Source organism: Macaca thibetana, chromosome 1, assembly GCF_024542745.1.
Source record: "Macaca thibetana thibetana isolate TM-01 chromosome 1, ASM2454274v1, whole genome shotgun sequence".
NCBI lineage: Eukaryota > Metazoa > Chordata > Mammalia > Primates > Cercopithecidae > Macaca > Macaca thibetana.
Window position 1 is genome coordinate 86,485,240 of NC_065578.1, and position 12,178 is coordinate 86,497,417.

The following is a 12,178-nucleotide window of genomic DNA, read 5'->3' on the forward strand; positions in this document are numbered from 1 at the left end:
TCTGAGAGGTGTTGTCTGGCCTTTAGAGCCATGGGGGTGGATTAGACAACTCCGAGCAAGTTTGCAGAGTAGAAGAGCAGAGACAGATGGGAACCTATGACACTGGTGTTCAACGAAACTGTTTTTTGATGAAAGAAGAGACCACCCAAGAGATAAAGAAGGAACAGGCAGAGAGTTCGGAGGAGGCAGGGAATGTTACAAGGAAGCAGTGTTCAACCCTGTCAAAAGAAATGGTGGGGCCATTCAAGTGAGGCTGGACAGGGCACCTCAGAGGTCTCTAAGCAGGTGCCAGGAGAGAAGCAGTTTTTGTTCATCCTTGCCTTGGGGAGGTAGCGCAGTGCCATGAAGTCAGACTGCACCTCTGCCCTGTAGTACTGGGGAGATGTTCAGCAAGTCTCTCCACCTCTCTGAGTCTCAGTCTCCAAATCTATAAAATTCAGATGGTATCCCATTTATGTAAGATTGTTGTGGGGCTTCACTAAGATATTAATAAAGCTCTAATCCAGAGCTTGACACATCACAGGCATTCAGTGCATCCCAGCCTCTTTCTTTTCCATTCCTTTCATATCAGGGATGTCCAAAGACCACATTTCTGTTCATTCTTTTGAGTTTGAGAAGAGGGAGGGCCACCTTGAAGTGTCTGGGCAGGGGCTAGATCTTAAGTCAGCCTCTTACTCCTATAAAAGTTAAAATTAAGGGCAGCATGAGGGGTCAGTAAGCAGCAAGGAGGCATAGGGGAGACAGAACAGGGGTGTAAGGAATTTTGCTGATTAAGGATTGGAGTCCCGGGGTGGGTGAATGATCTGTGACTCTGAAAGGATGGGCTGAGAAAAGCAGAGACCTGAGGGCTGGGGATGGAGCCAGTGCTGCCAACCAGTGGGCCACCAGTGGCCTGTAGGTATGGACCCCTATTCAAGGTAGAGGGCCATTCAGGAAGGCAGCACCCTGGCAGGTAAATTGTGGAGCTGAAAGGGACTATTTGACCACAATAAGGAGGATTTCAAGGGCAGGAGATTCTCCTTAGCAGGAAGTTTTTCCTATGCTCTTTTCTATTTTCATAGGAGATATAAGCCTGAACAGGTGGACTTGGGACTTGGAGTAATTCACACACACACACACACACACACACACACACACACGCACGCACGCGCGCACAGTGTGAGTAACCCACATTATCATCCATATATCATGCAGCCTATAGTTGGAGTTACCTTCCTTGTGTGCTCATGGAGGTTCCATTGGAAAAGCCTAGCTCAGTCCTACCTCACAGAAAGGGCAGAAGCAATACAAGTTTACTCAGATTTTGTTAATATTTTTATTCCAATAACCTCTAAATACTATCCTATAAAATGTAAATTATTTTTTCCGTCATCTGTTGCTTATGATAAATATTATAACAACAATAAAGGAATCTTAAAAATGATCTAATTTCACATTTTATGCCAAAATGCGGCCAGGAAGAAAGGTCCAGTGACTGTGGTGTCTGAAAATGTAGATTTTCAATTTGTGAGTGCTGGTGGCCTCAGAAGGACTGACTTAGTTGGTCAGGCTTAAAGAGACTCTTTGCAGAAGGTGGGATAATGGATAAAGTTTTTTTTTTTCTTTTTGAGGATTTGAATTTTAAAAGATGTTATTCAAAGGTTATAGAACATATATTTTTGTTCAATGAGTTGTGTAAATGGGTTCAGTCAATCAATACGATCATTTATATTAAAATAATGTTATTTCATTGGTTTCACACCAGCCCCTGAGAGGTCTGAAGAGTGAGGAATCTTATATTCATGCACCAGAGACACAAACAACTAAGAGAAAGGTGGGAGGGGAAGTGAAGAACAGCCATTCCAGAGAAGGACTGGGGAATGATGGTTATGGTGTCATAGAATCTGCGAGAGACAGCACAAGATGGCTTCCTAGAGTCCTGTGTGCTCTGTGGTACAGCAACCCAGGAATTCAGGGTTCAAAGGCAGCCCCTCAAATGAGCATGTGCTTTGCAGGGTTTTTAAAGTTTTTTGTTACTTTTATTTTTTTGCATGCATGTTGTCTTTTAAGGATCTGGCTGTGATCCTTCTGCATATATCTCAAGGAGAGCTCATAGAGAGCTCAAGAGACCAGGAAGGCTAGAGATCTCCCCGCAGTGTCTTGCCTGAAGCAGCTGGATGTTAAGCTCTAACTTTGTCTTTCTTACGGAGTTATACTTGTCTAACCATATGAAAATATCAGGAGGCACAGAATTTTATCACTTTTTTGTTTTGACAACCTAAGAACTGATTGCTGTGACAATTGTGCTCTGAATTAAGTGTTTAATCTGAGTACCAGCAGATGGCGCCATTTGTCATTTATTGACGCTACTACCCACGGATAAAGCATGGGGCTTCTTGCCTCTTTAATTTGTACAGTATTATAAGTAAAGTGTTTTCTCCTGTTTATGATGCATGAGCCAAAATTCTATGAATGTGTAACATTTACTCTTGTATTTCCTTTTTTATAACATCATTTAAATTCCTTATTAATAATTTAAAAATGTTCTGGATTTTAATCACTTTTCTCATTACTAAAATATCTGATGAAGAGATGTTTGTTCCCCTCCTGAAGGTGAGACAGAGGAAACCATCAACAAGAAAGAAAGAAGAGAATCTCACTTTTAAACCTCGCTCTTCGCCCCTCTCATGTCACCCCATCTTTTCAGTGTAATTGAATAGTATTTATTTAATTAATAAAAATATCTGTCTAGTGCAGGTTTCAGAAATCCAAGGCCACAATAGGCTGCCATTAATAAAACAAGTTTTTTTATATCCAAGTTTAATTATGGTGGTGTGTGTTTGATAGCTTGTTACTGTAAATAAGAGAGATAAAGGCAGCCCTTCACTGGAGTAGCTCGAGAGCTGTGAAATATGTACCTAATTAAAACTATTGGTGTAAGAGGCTAATAAAGTACATGTGCCTACTAGATGTCTTATTCTAATGAATCTCGGCTAATTTGCTTTGACTGATGAATTTCGGTGTTAGTGGTAGGGGCTGAATAATTATGAAATTTATCACAAGATACAAGGACTCATTAAGGATTACTCAGGTTGAGTTAGAGGAATGTTTTCTTTGTCAAGAACACAGGCCTTGACCAACGTAATTATGGCAATGGCAAAGAGTAGCCAGATTCCTATCCAAACCCCAGCGAATGTTCAAGGCCAGAAGGGGCGTACATTTGTGAATGGGGGGTGGGCTTGTGAGGTGGGGAGGGTGGACGGGACACTGTGTGTCAACTCTGCAAGAGACACCTGTGTGTACTTATGCCTGAATTTTAAATCAAAGCATTTAGCATGCACAGACCTCATGGATGACTCTAATGACAATGACTCACTTCTCACCCTCTTATTGAAAACACTTCCCTACTCTTCATGAAGAAAAATGGACGAGGCTAGCATTTATTTAGCAAGGACACTACTGCAAGAAACCACATTCAACTCCCAATTCTTTTTTTCTGCTCATAAGTTTTGGCTCTCTGAGTCTTCAGACTACAAATTAATCTGATTTCATTAACTCCTGGTGGCAGACTCCAAAACTGGGGCCACGACTGGAGTCCCTTCACATAATCACTGTCACGCAATGCCTTGCAGAATGCCCTAAAGGTAAAAAATATCTGTTCATCTTAAAACAGAAATTTTCATTGTTAGAATGCGTGCTGCTGGCAACGCAGAGGAACAATATCTTCCCAAGACGAACCGGACACTCTGCTCCTCACTGTCCAGGACCCAGAGCTGAAGGGGAGGACACACCTGGACACCTTTCTGAGAACAACTGGACACGGAAGCAGGAGCCAGCAGGCAGGACCCCTCTCCGAGGACAGGAATGAATGAATGAGTGAATTAAGGGCCACTGTGAGCCTGGCTGGTTTCAGTCCCTTCCTCTGGGGACAAGGCAGGGATGGTGGTGGGGGTGGGGGTACAGACAGACAGCAATGCCCCAGCAAGTGACACTTGATGACACCCCAGCTGGAAGTCTTGTCAAACAAATGGAGAGTTATTTACCCCACTACCACCAGAGACGGCTGTTCCCAGGGCTGAAATCAAGGGGGATGCCACAAGGTCTCACCGGGGGGGTTCGTGACCCTGACCTCAGGGCAATTACAGTGAGAGATTTCCCTTCTTGTTCACATATTGGCATTAGTGTGAGCAAAGAACTTTAAACTCTGTGACATCAAACCAGATATAGAGAGATAGAAAAATGTGTGTTCGTATATACACAATGTACACACACACATAAATACGTTTCTAAATGTGATTTACAACTAAAACAACTAGAAATTCAATTCGTAGATGTCTTACCACTAAAGCTTTCAAATCAGTTAACCCTCTGCTTTGTTTTTCTTTCCAAAAATAACTTTGAAACAAACTTTTCCAATTTACTTTCCTTTGAAGAGAAATGTCAGGCACAACATTAAGTGAAAGCTCAGCTTTTATGCCAAAGACCAAAACTACTGGATAACTTGTTGAATTTTACAATTCTTACTATCTTTGTCTTCTAACTCAAAAAGGCACCCCTTATTCAGAAAAGACAATACCTCTGCGATTTGGGACAAGGCAAAGGGCGATGAGGGCTTTGGGGTTTCCCCTTCTCTTACCCCTCTTCCTCCTGACCCTTTTCCCTAAAATAAGTACTACTAATAATAAACACTAAATGCTTACCATGTACCAGGCACGTGCTTTTCCAGTTATACAATTCTCACAACAAACCTAAGAGATAGGAGCTATGACTATTTCTTTCATTTTGCAGAATAAATTAATTTTGCACTCTAGTTGAGAGAGCAGAGGGACTTTGTCCCATCCAGCCAGTAAGCAGTAGAGTTAGCCTCCACTCTGAGTCCGTCCGACTGTCTGTCTAACCTCTATGCAACACGGTCTTCTGATCAAAATAGGCTCTGCGTTACCTTGAGAATCTTCTAGAGGTTCACCACTGTTTTGACTTTTTTACCACTTAAAAAGGACTCATAGCTGCAATACAAATTAATGCCAGATCTGTGGGTTCAAATGAAGGCACATAATTAGCATCTGTGTGGAAGGCTTTGCTCAAGGGGTTGTGGGCGGGCAGGAGGCTGGCACCAAACTGAAAACTGAGCCTGGGCATCAACACTGGCGGGCCACTATTTGCCCATTTGTTTTCCTTCTGCCTCAGGTCTGTTGTCTGTATACTGGGGTTGGCTGAATAGTACAGATGTCAAAGGGTTGAGATGCTACATTGAGGGGCCTGCTATAAATCCCCAAACAGATCTACCTGCCTCCTAAAACTCGCCTCTTCCCAAGGCATGATTTATATACACTGCCCTGTCTTTTACGGTTTCCTGAGTTAGTGGTTTCAGACTAAAATTTGTGTGTTATAAGCCTCAGCATGCATGATTTCTTAGGTTTTTAATTAGAAAATGTAGTTTTGACTTAATAAATTATGTGTGAGGTAAATTTATCATAATACAACCTTATTAATCCCCTACAATTAAGAATTTACAGTTCTTCTGCTGAACTTTTTGCTGAATTTCCCATGAGGACACTTGCACAACCGATTGTGAAGAAAGTTTTTAGCCCACAACTAGCAAGCCGACATGGTAGCAGTGAGAATATGATTTAGAAAATCACTTCCTATGTGGAGCCAGACTTCCCATTTTTGCAAACAGTGTCTCGCTGAGGCCTTACAACAACTCTGTGAGATGGGCACTATTATTTCTGTTTTATAGATGAGGAAACTGAGGCTCAGACCTTGATGTAAGCCGACCAAGGTCACCCAGCCACTAAGGGACAGAGCCAAGGTTTGAACCAGGCCATCCAGCTCTAAAATGCATGCTGTAAGCCTCTTTAGATAATAAACACATAAAGCGCTTACCATGCTCCTAGTACCATCCTATGAGAATATATATTTATTACTATCTATTTAGCTCATTTCTTCTCACAGCAATGCTAGGAGGAGCTAAGGGAGTTGCTATTTATTATTCCCCTTTTATAGATGAGCAAACTGAGGCATAGGAAGATGACACAGCGTACTCACTGTTCCACAGTTGTTAAGGGGTAGAAGTGAGGTGTGTGCCCAGCGGGCTGCAGAGTCCCTGCTCATAGCCCCACCTGACACTGTCTCATTCTCTCCATGTTTCCATCACTCCGCCCCATCCCATGCCCCACTCTGAGAACTTCAGCCACAGAACATTTACACCCCTTCTCTTCTCTAAACCCACCCTGTACTTTCCCACCATGGGCCCTTGGCTACCTCTGTTCTCATGGGCTGTGTGGGTCTCTTGGGTTCTGAAGGCAGACAGGCTTGGGTTTGGCTCTTGTCTGGGCTGGTCCTCAGCTATCTCCATTTGAAAAGTGGGGCAAATTCCCTCTTCATAGTGCTATGTTGGTTTTCTGGTGTGATACACATCAAAAGCTGGTTACGTATTAAGTACTCAGAGAGTGGCAATATTCGTCTGTTCTCATGCTGCTAATAAAGACATACCCGAGAATGGGTAATTTATAAAGGAAAGAGTTTTAATGGACTCACAGTTCCACATGACTGGGGTGGCCTCACAATGATGGTGGAAGATGAAGGAAGAGCAAAGGGATGTCTTACATGGCAGCAGGCAAGACAGAGCATGTGCAGGGGAACTCCTCTTTATAAAACCAGCAGATCTTGGCTGAGCGTGGTGGCTGTAATCCCAGCACTTTCGGAGGCTGAGGTGGGTGGATTGCCTGAGGTCAGGAGTTTGAGACCAGCCTGGCCAATATGGCAAAACCCCATTTCTACTAAAAATGCAAAAATTATCTGGGCAAGGCGGTGGATGCCTGTAGTCCCAGCTACTCGAGAGGCTGAGGCACAAGAATCACTAGAACTCAGGAAGTGGAGATTGCAGTGAGCCAAGATCGTGCCATTGCACTCCACTCTAGGCGAGAGAATGAGACTCTATCTCAAAAATAAAATAAAATAAAATCATCAGATCTTGTAAGACTTATTCACTATCATGAGAACAACAAGGGAAAGACCTGCCCCCATGATTCAATTACCTCCCACTGGGTCCATCCCACGACATGTGGGAATTATGGGAGCAATAATTCAAGATGAGATTTGGGTAGGGACACAGCCAAACCATATTACAAGGCTTCCACATTTTTTATTTTCAAAGCCCAGTTCAGGTCTCTGCCTCCGCAAATTCCTTCTGTGGACAGTATAATCAGCCGACCTCTGAGCCCCCGAGTCCTCTGTGTATATCTCTATTTAGCACTAATCACCACTTGCTTTGTAGCATGGTTACTCCTGTGTGTGTCTGTCTCTCCCACTAGAATCTAAGGTTTTTAGGGTCAGAGACCATGTCTTATTCATGTCCGTGTCTCCAGATGCAAGACCAGGACCTCATGCACTCAAGCTCTTAAACATTTTTTGGTGAATTGAATTGAAAAAAGTGTGTTGGAATTGTGGGCTCCATTAATTATGTGCTACACACTCCAGGTAGATCTCTCTCAGGAAGGCTGGGGGTCACTCCCACTCTGGCGTTTAGAAACAGAGCCAGGCCACCTCCTATGTCATCTGTTCCTATTCTCTATTTCCCACTGCTCAAGCCACCAACAATCTTCCTGACTGAAACTTTCTTTTCTCGGTGTGTTTCAATTGCTGCAACACGTCCTGAGAAGTCCCTAGAGTGGGACATGTGAGTTTCGTGAGTGATTGGAATAGCCTTCTGCTATGATCTGAGTGTTTGGGTCTCCCGAAAATTCAAACACTGAAACATAAACCTCAACGTGATGGTATTAGGAGTTGGGGCCTTTGGGGGATGATAAGGTCACGAGGACAGAGCCTTGTGAATGGGATCAGTGCCTTTATAAAAGAGGCTCTAGAGGGTTCCCTTGCTGCTTCTACCACACGAGGACACATCTAGAGCCGGGCCCTCACCAGACACTGAATCTGTAGGTGCACTGATCTTGGACTTCCCAGTCTCCAGAATGGTGAGAAATAAATTCCTGTTGTTTATAAGACACTAGTGTACAGTATTTTGTTACAGCAATTCAAAGAGACTAAGATGCCCTCTGTCATTGATTGGATTGGTGGCAGACGTAGCAGACTTGCTCCTCTCCCAAGTCTCCTTCAAATGAGCTTTCCTGAGGCCAAAAATTCTGACCTGCAATTTTGAATTAAAAGCATTGTTTTCTAAAGTGTTCTAAACAAATAGGGGCATGGGATACGCTGTCAAAGGCTCTATACTTGGTGTTATGCTCACACCCCATGGCATAACTGGTTGGCAGCTTCATAGCAGAGAACAAGGCCCAGAAGGATGGGGACCTGGAGCTAGCATCCTCTGACCCGGGGTCTAGGTGTTGGGGGAGAGTGGGGAGAGGATTTTGTCAGCAAAGATGGCCGGGACATGGAGAAGGCGGATGAAGCTGAGACTCCAAGGCAGGGCATAGGGAATGGAAGACAGAGAAGATGGCTGGTGAGGAAGAACATCCCTGGGAGCCCTCTGCTTCCTTACTGTGCTGAGAGTAAACTTGGCTGAGGCCCCTCCTGGATTTCCAGCTAGTGGCCTGCAAAAGAAGGTGCTTAATTCCCAAGTTGTTCCATTAAGGAGCAAAGAGGGAGAGAGGCAGTATACTCTGGCCATTAAAAGCTCTGACTCTGGGGCCTCACAGACTCAGGTTTTGATTCTGGATCTGCTAGGAACTAGCTTGGTGACTTGGAACAGTCACTTAACTCCTCTGTCTCTCACTTTCCTCATCTATAAAATGGGGACATAAGTAATAATGCCTCAGGAGGTTCCAGGGAGGACTAAACTTGGCTGAGATCTTTCATGGTAAGCACTCAATAAAAAGCAGCTAGTCTTACTAAGGGAGGCAGCTCCCACTACTCTCACAATCTGTGCCTGGGTTCCACTGCAGACAGGACCAGACCAGCTGGAGAGGCAGTGATGGCAGCAGGCAAGCTAAAACTCAGGCCTGCAGAATTCTCCAATGTTAGTCCCAGGAGGATTGGATTCGAAGTGTTAAGTGATTCAGGCTTCCTTTTTAAGAGCAGAAAATAGGCCTAAAAAGATCATATAGCTAACAGAAGGAAATAGGCCTAGGCAGATCTTATGGCTTGACATAGCCATATAGAGATGGCCACATAGCTGAGGAAGTGTCAGAGCTGAGCTTCCAGCCTGGACCTTGCAGCTCACAGCCAGTGGACTGTAAGTCTGAGGCAAGGCCCTGGGAGCAGCAGGGTTTGTGGGCCATTTCCAAGCCCTTAGTAATCATCATCCTTACACCAAAAGCCTCAAAATTCTGTGCCCCATAGAAGGGGGTGACTTTCAGATGGCAGATTGCTTGCAGGTTGGCTCTTTTAGGTAAGGACAATTCCTAGGCACTTTCTCAGTGAACCTGGTCCATTTTTCTTCTTTCCAGTCCTCTTCTCCTTATGGGGATGTTTTCATTGTTTTCTTTTCAGGCTGGGCTTAGCCCTGACCTCTCTGCTCCAGGCTGGTGGGTTTTCCCTTCCCCCAGCCTCCTCTGCCCTCCCTGGTTTCTATCAGGAATAGGCAGTGATTGAAATTATTGATTCAATCAGTTTATCCTCCTGCCGAGATGCATCTTGGCTGGATCACTAATCCCGGGGCCAAGCCTTAGCACAGTCCACTGGCTTCCCTTGCTCAGCGCCAGGGGCAATTGGAGCTGCAGAACCTCCTGGGGTATCATCAATGAAGACCGGAGGATTTGACTGGTAATGGGCTCCCGGTTCTCAATCTGGCAGCTGCAACTGAATCCAGGGAAATAGAGACACGTCCAGCTTCTCTGAAAGCCCACCAGCTTGGTCCATTGCAAACGAGGCTGACTTTCAAGTTCCTAGTTACAGTTTCCACTCACTGTTACAAGAAATCTCTCTGAGGGTATTCCTTCCTGTCGCATGGAATAATTTGGAATCACGAGAATGAAGACATGGCTGTTTCTCAAGCGATAATAAAAGCATCATCGTGGGGGCAATTTTGGCAGCCACGTTACTGGACTTACTATAAATGCCTTCCTATTTTACTAGGTCTCCTCAGTTTCCTTGCCCGCCCTCATTTATTTTACAGGGATTCTGTGTAGCTGAAGTAGTGTGCATGAATATTGCGTAACATTCTGTGGAAGGATACAATATTGTAGAAATAATTTAATTGATGACCTGTAATGAAAAGAGCGCTGGGTAAGTAGCCTGGGTTGCAGTTTCTCTCTATATTTTTACATTGCCAGGGATAGTGCTGTTGACATGAATAGGCCAGTATTGATTTCATTTAAAATTTTCAACATCTGAATGATGTGAGCAGTGATCTGTGGGAAGATACTGTGGAGTTGTCGGCATAGCCCCTGCTAACAAAATACCGTTTAAAAAGGATTTTTCTATTAGCATTCACAAAGAGAAGGGAGAATAAAAAGGGTTATGAGAATGTTAAAATTTTCACTGACCGAAGAAATATGAAGTCACCATCTTCATTTTACTCTTAATTAATTGAGTTATTGGACCTTATATAAGCCTCTGTTAAATTCCTGAAAGAAAGCAGGCCGGGGCCTTGAGGTGGTTGTATAGAATACTTTGTTTTCTAAAGGGAGTGACTTCAATCACCCCATGAGAAAGTCCCTGACGGCAGTCAGACTCCCCCAAGAAATGGATTTCAAATGCGGCAGCAACTCCTTAATGCTGCCCTGCTAATGAGTTCCAATTCAGTGGTTATGAGTTACCATCATTTAACAACAGTAGCACAAATTAGATTTTCAAACTTTCAGAGATGCAGTTTCTCAGGACGCCTGAGTCTACCAGTCAGATCATAGAAGGTTGAGGGGAGACAGATGCTGGGCAGGTGGCTCAAAGAGTGATTTTTAAAAGGCAACCCTGTGGTAAACTGGGGACACTGATTGGGTTCCATTTCTGGGTAGTGGGGGTTTGAGGTTCTCAGTTTGCCCAAGAGATAGGTTTGTTGTGAAAGTATGGACCAAGGCAGAGGTTGCAGTGACCCAAGATTGTGCCACTGCACTCCAGCCTGGAGACAGAGCAAGACTCCGTCTCAAAAAAAAAAAAAAAAAAAAAAAAAAAAAAGGCAAAGTATGGACCAAGTGGAAGTCAGCAGCTCCTGTCTTTATCCTTTTATTGGCCTGGAGGTTAAGGAGAGGTGGAAGGACAAGGCTGGCTGTGAGCAGCCATCTAAGTCCCTGGAGTGGCAAACAGCCACCTCTTGAGCATCTTCTGCCTTCCTGCCTTTCTCATGAAGAGCTTCAACTCAGGTATGGCAAAGACATTTGAAGGGAAAACTCAGGGAAGGAGCTTTCCAGAATCACTGGTAACGAGTGTGATAGAAGAGTTATCTGAATGCAGTGTTGCCCTAGCTATGGATTCTTCCAGAAAGCTGTCCTCAGTTGGGCTGCTTTGGGCTGTAGGACTCTCCTGCCTGCCTTGCCAAGCAGAGGGGGATCTTCAACCTTGAATGAGGAGGCCCATGAAGGAGACCTGGACCAGTGCACACCAGGAGATGAAAGGGGCCTTGCTGGTTGTTATCCTCAGGGGAATGCACTAACCCTGGTTTCAGTTCTGGCAGCAACACAGGGGAAAAGGCACAGGAGGGATGAAGATGAAAAGGAAGGCACAGCATGGATGCTAGTCTTCATCACCAGAACAACTGGAAGTCATGAAAGTGTCTTAAACCCACAGAGACACATCATTCTAAAATACACCCCTATGTGTCTGATAAAAGCAGTGCCAATATTTTTACTGACATTCTAAGAAAATAACTTAGATTGATATGTATGAATGATATATAGAAAAACTATATATCATTTTTGTGGAACTCAATAAAGCTATTGTCATTTTGAATAGAAAAAACAATTTGAAAACTTAAGAAAAAAAAAACCACATTAGTTAGCCAGGTGCAGTGGCTCACGTGTGTAATTTCAGCACTTTGGGATGCTGAGGTGGGTGGATCACCTGAGGTCAGGAGTTCGAGAGCACTTTGATCAACATGGTGAAACTCCATCTCTACTAAAATACAAAAATTAGCTGGGTGTGGTGGTGCACGCCTGTAATCTCAGCTACGTGGGAGGCTGAGGCAGGAGAATTGCTGGAACCCAGGAGGCGGAGGTTGCAGTGAGCCGAGATGGCACCACTGCACTCCAGCCTGGTAACAACAGCGAAACTCCATCTCAAAAAAAAAAAAAAAAAAAACCAAGCA

The 12,178-nt window shown here is 44.2% G+C and overlaps 1 protein-coding gene across 3 annotated transcripts in view; it reads left to right on the plus strand.

Annotated features, from left to right (window-relative positions):
- LMO4 (LIM domain only 4) overlaps positions 1-12,178 on the plus strand; it is a 523,833-nt gene that overhangs the window by 466,298 nt on the left and 45,357 nt on the right. The window lies entirely within an intron of this gene.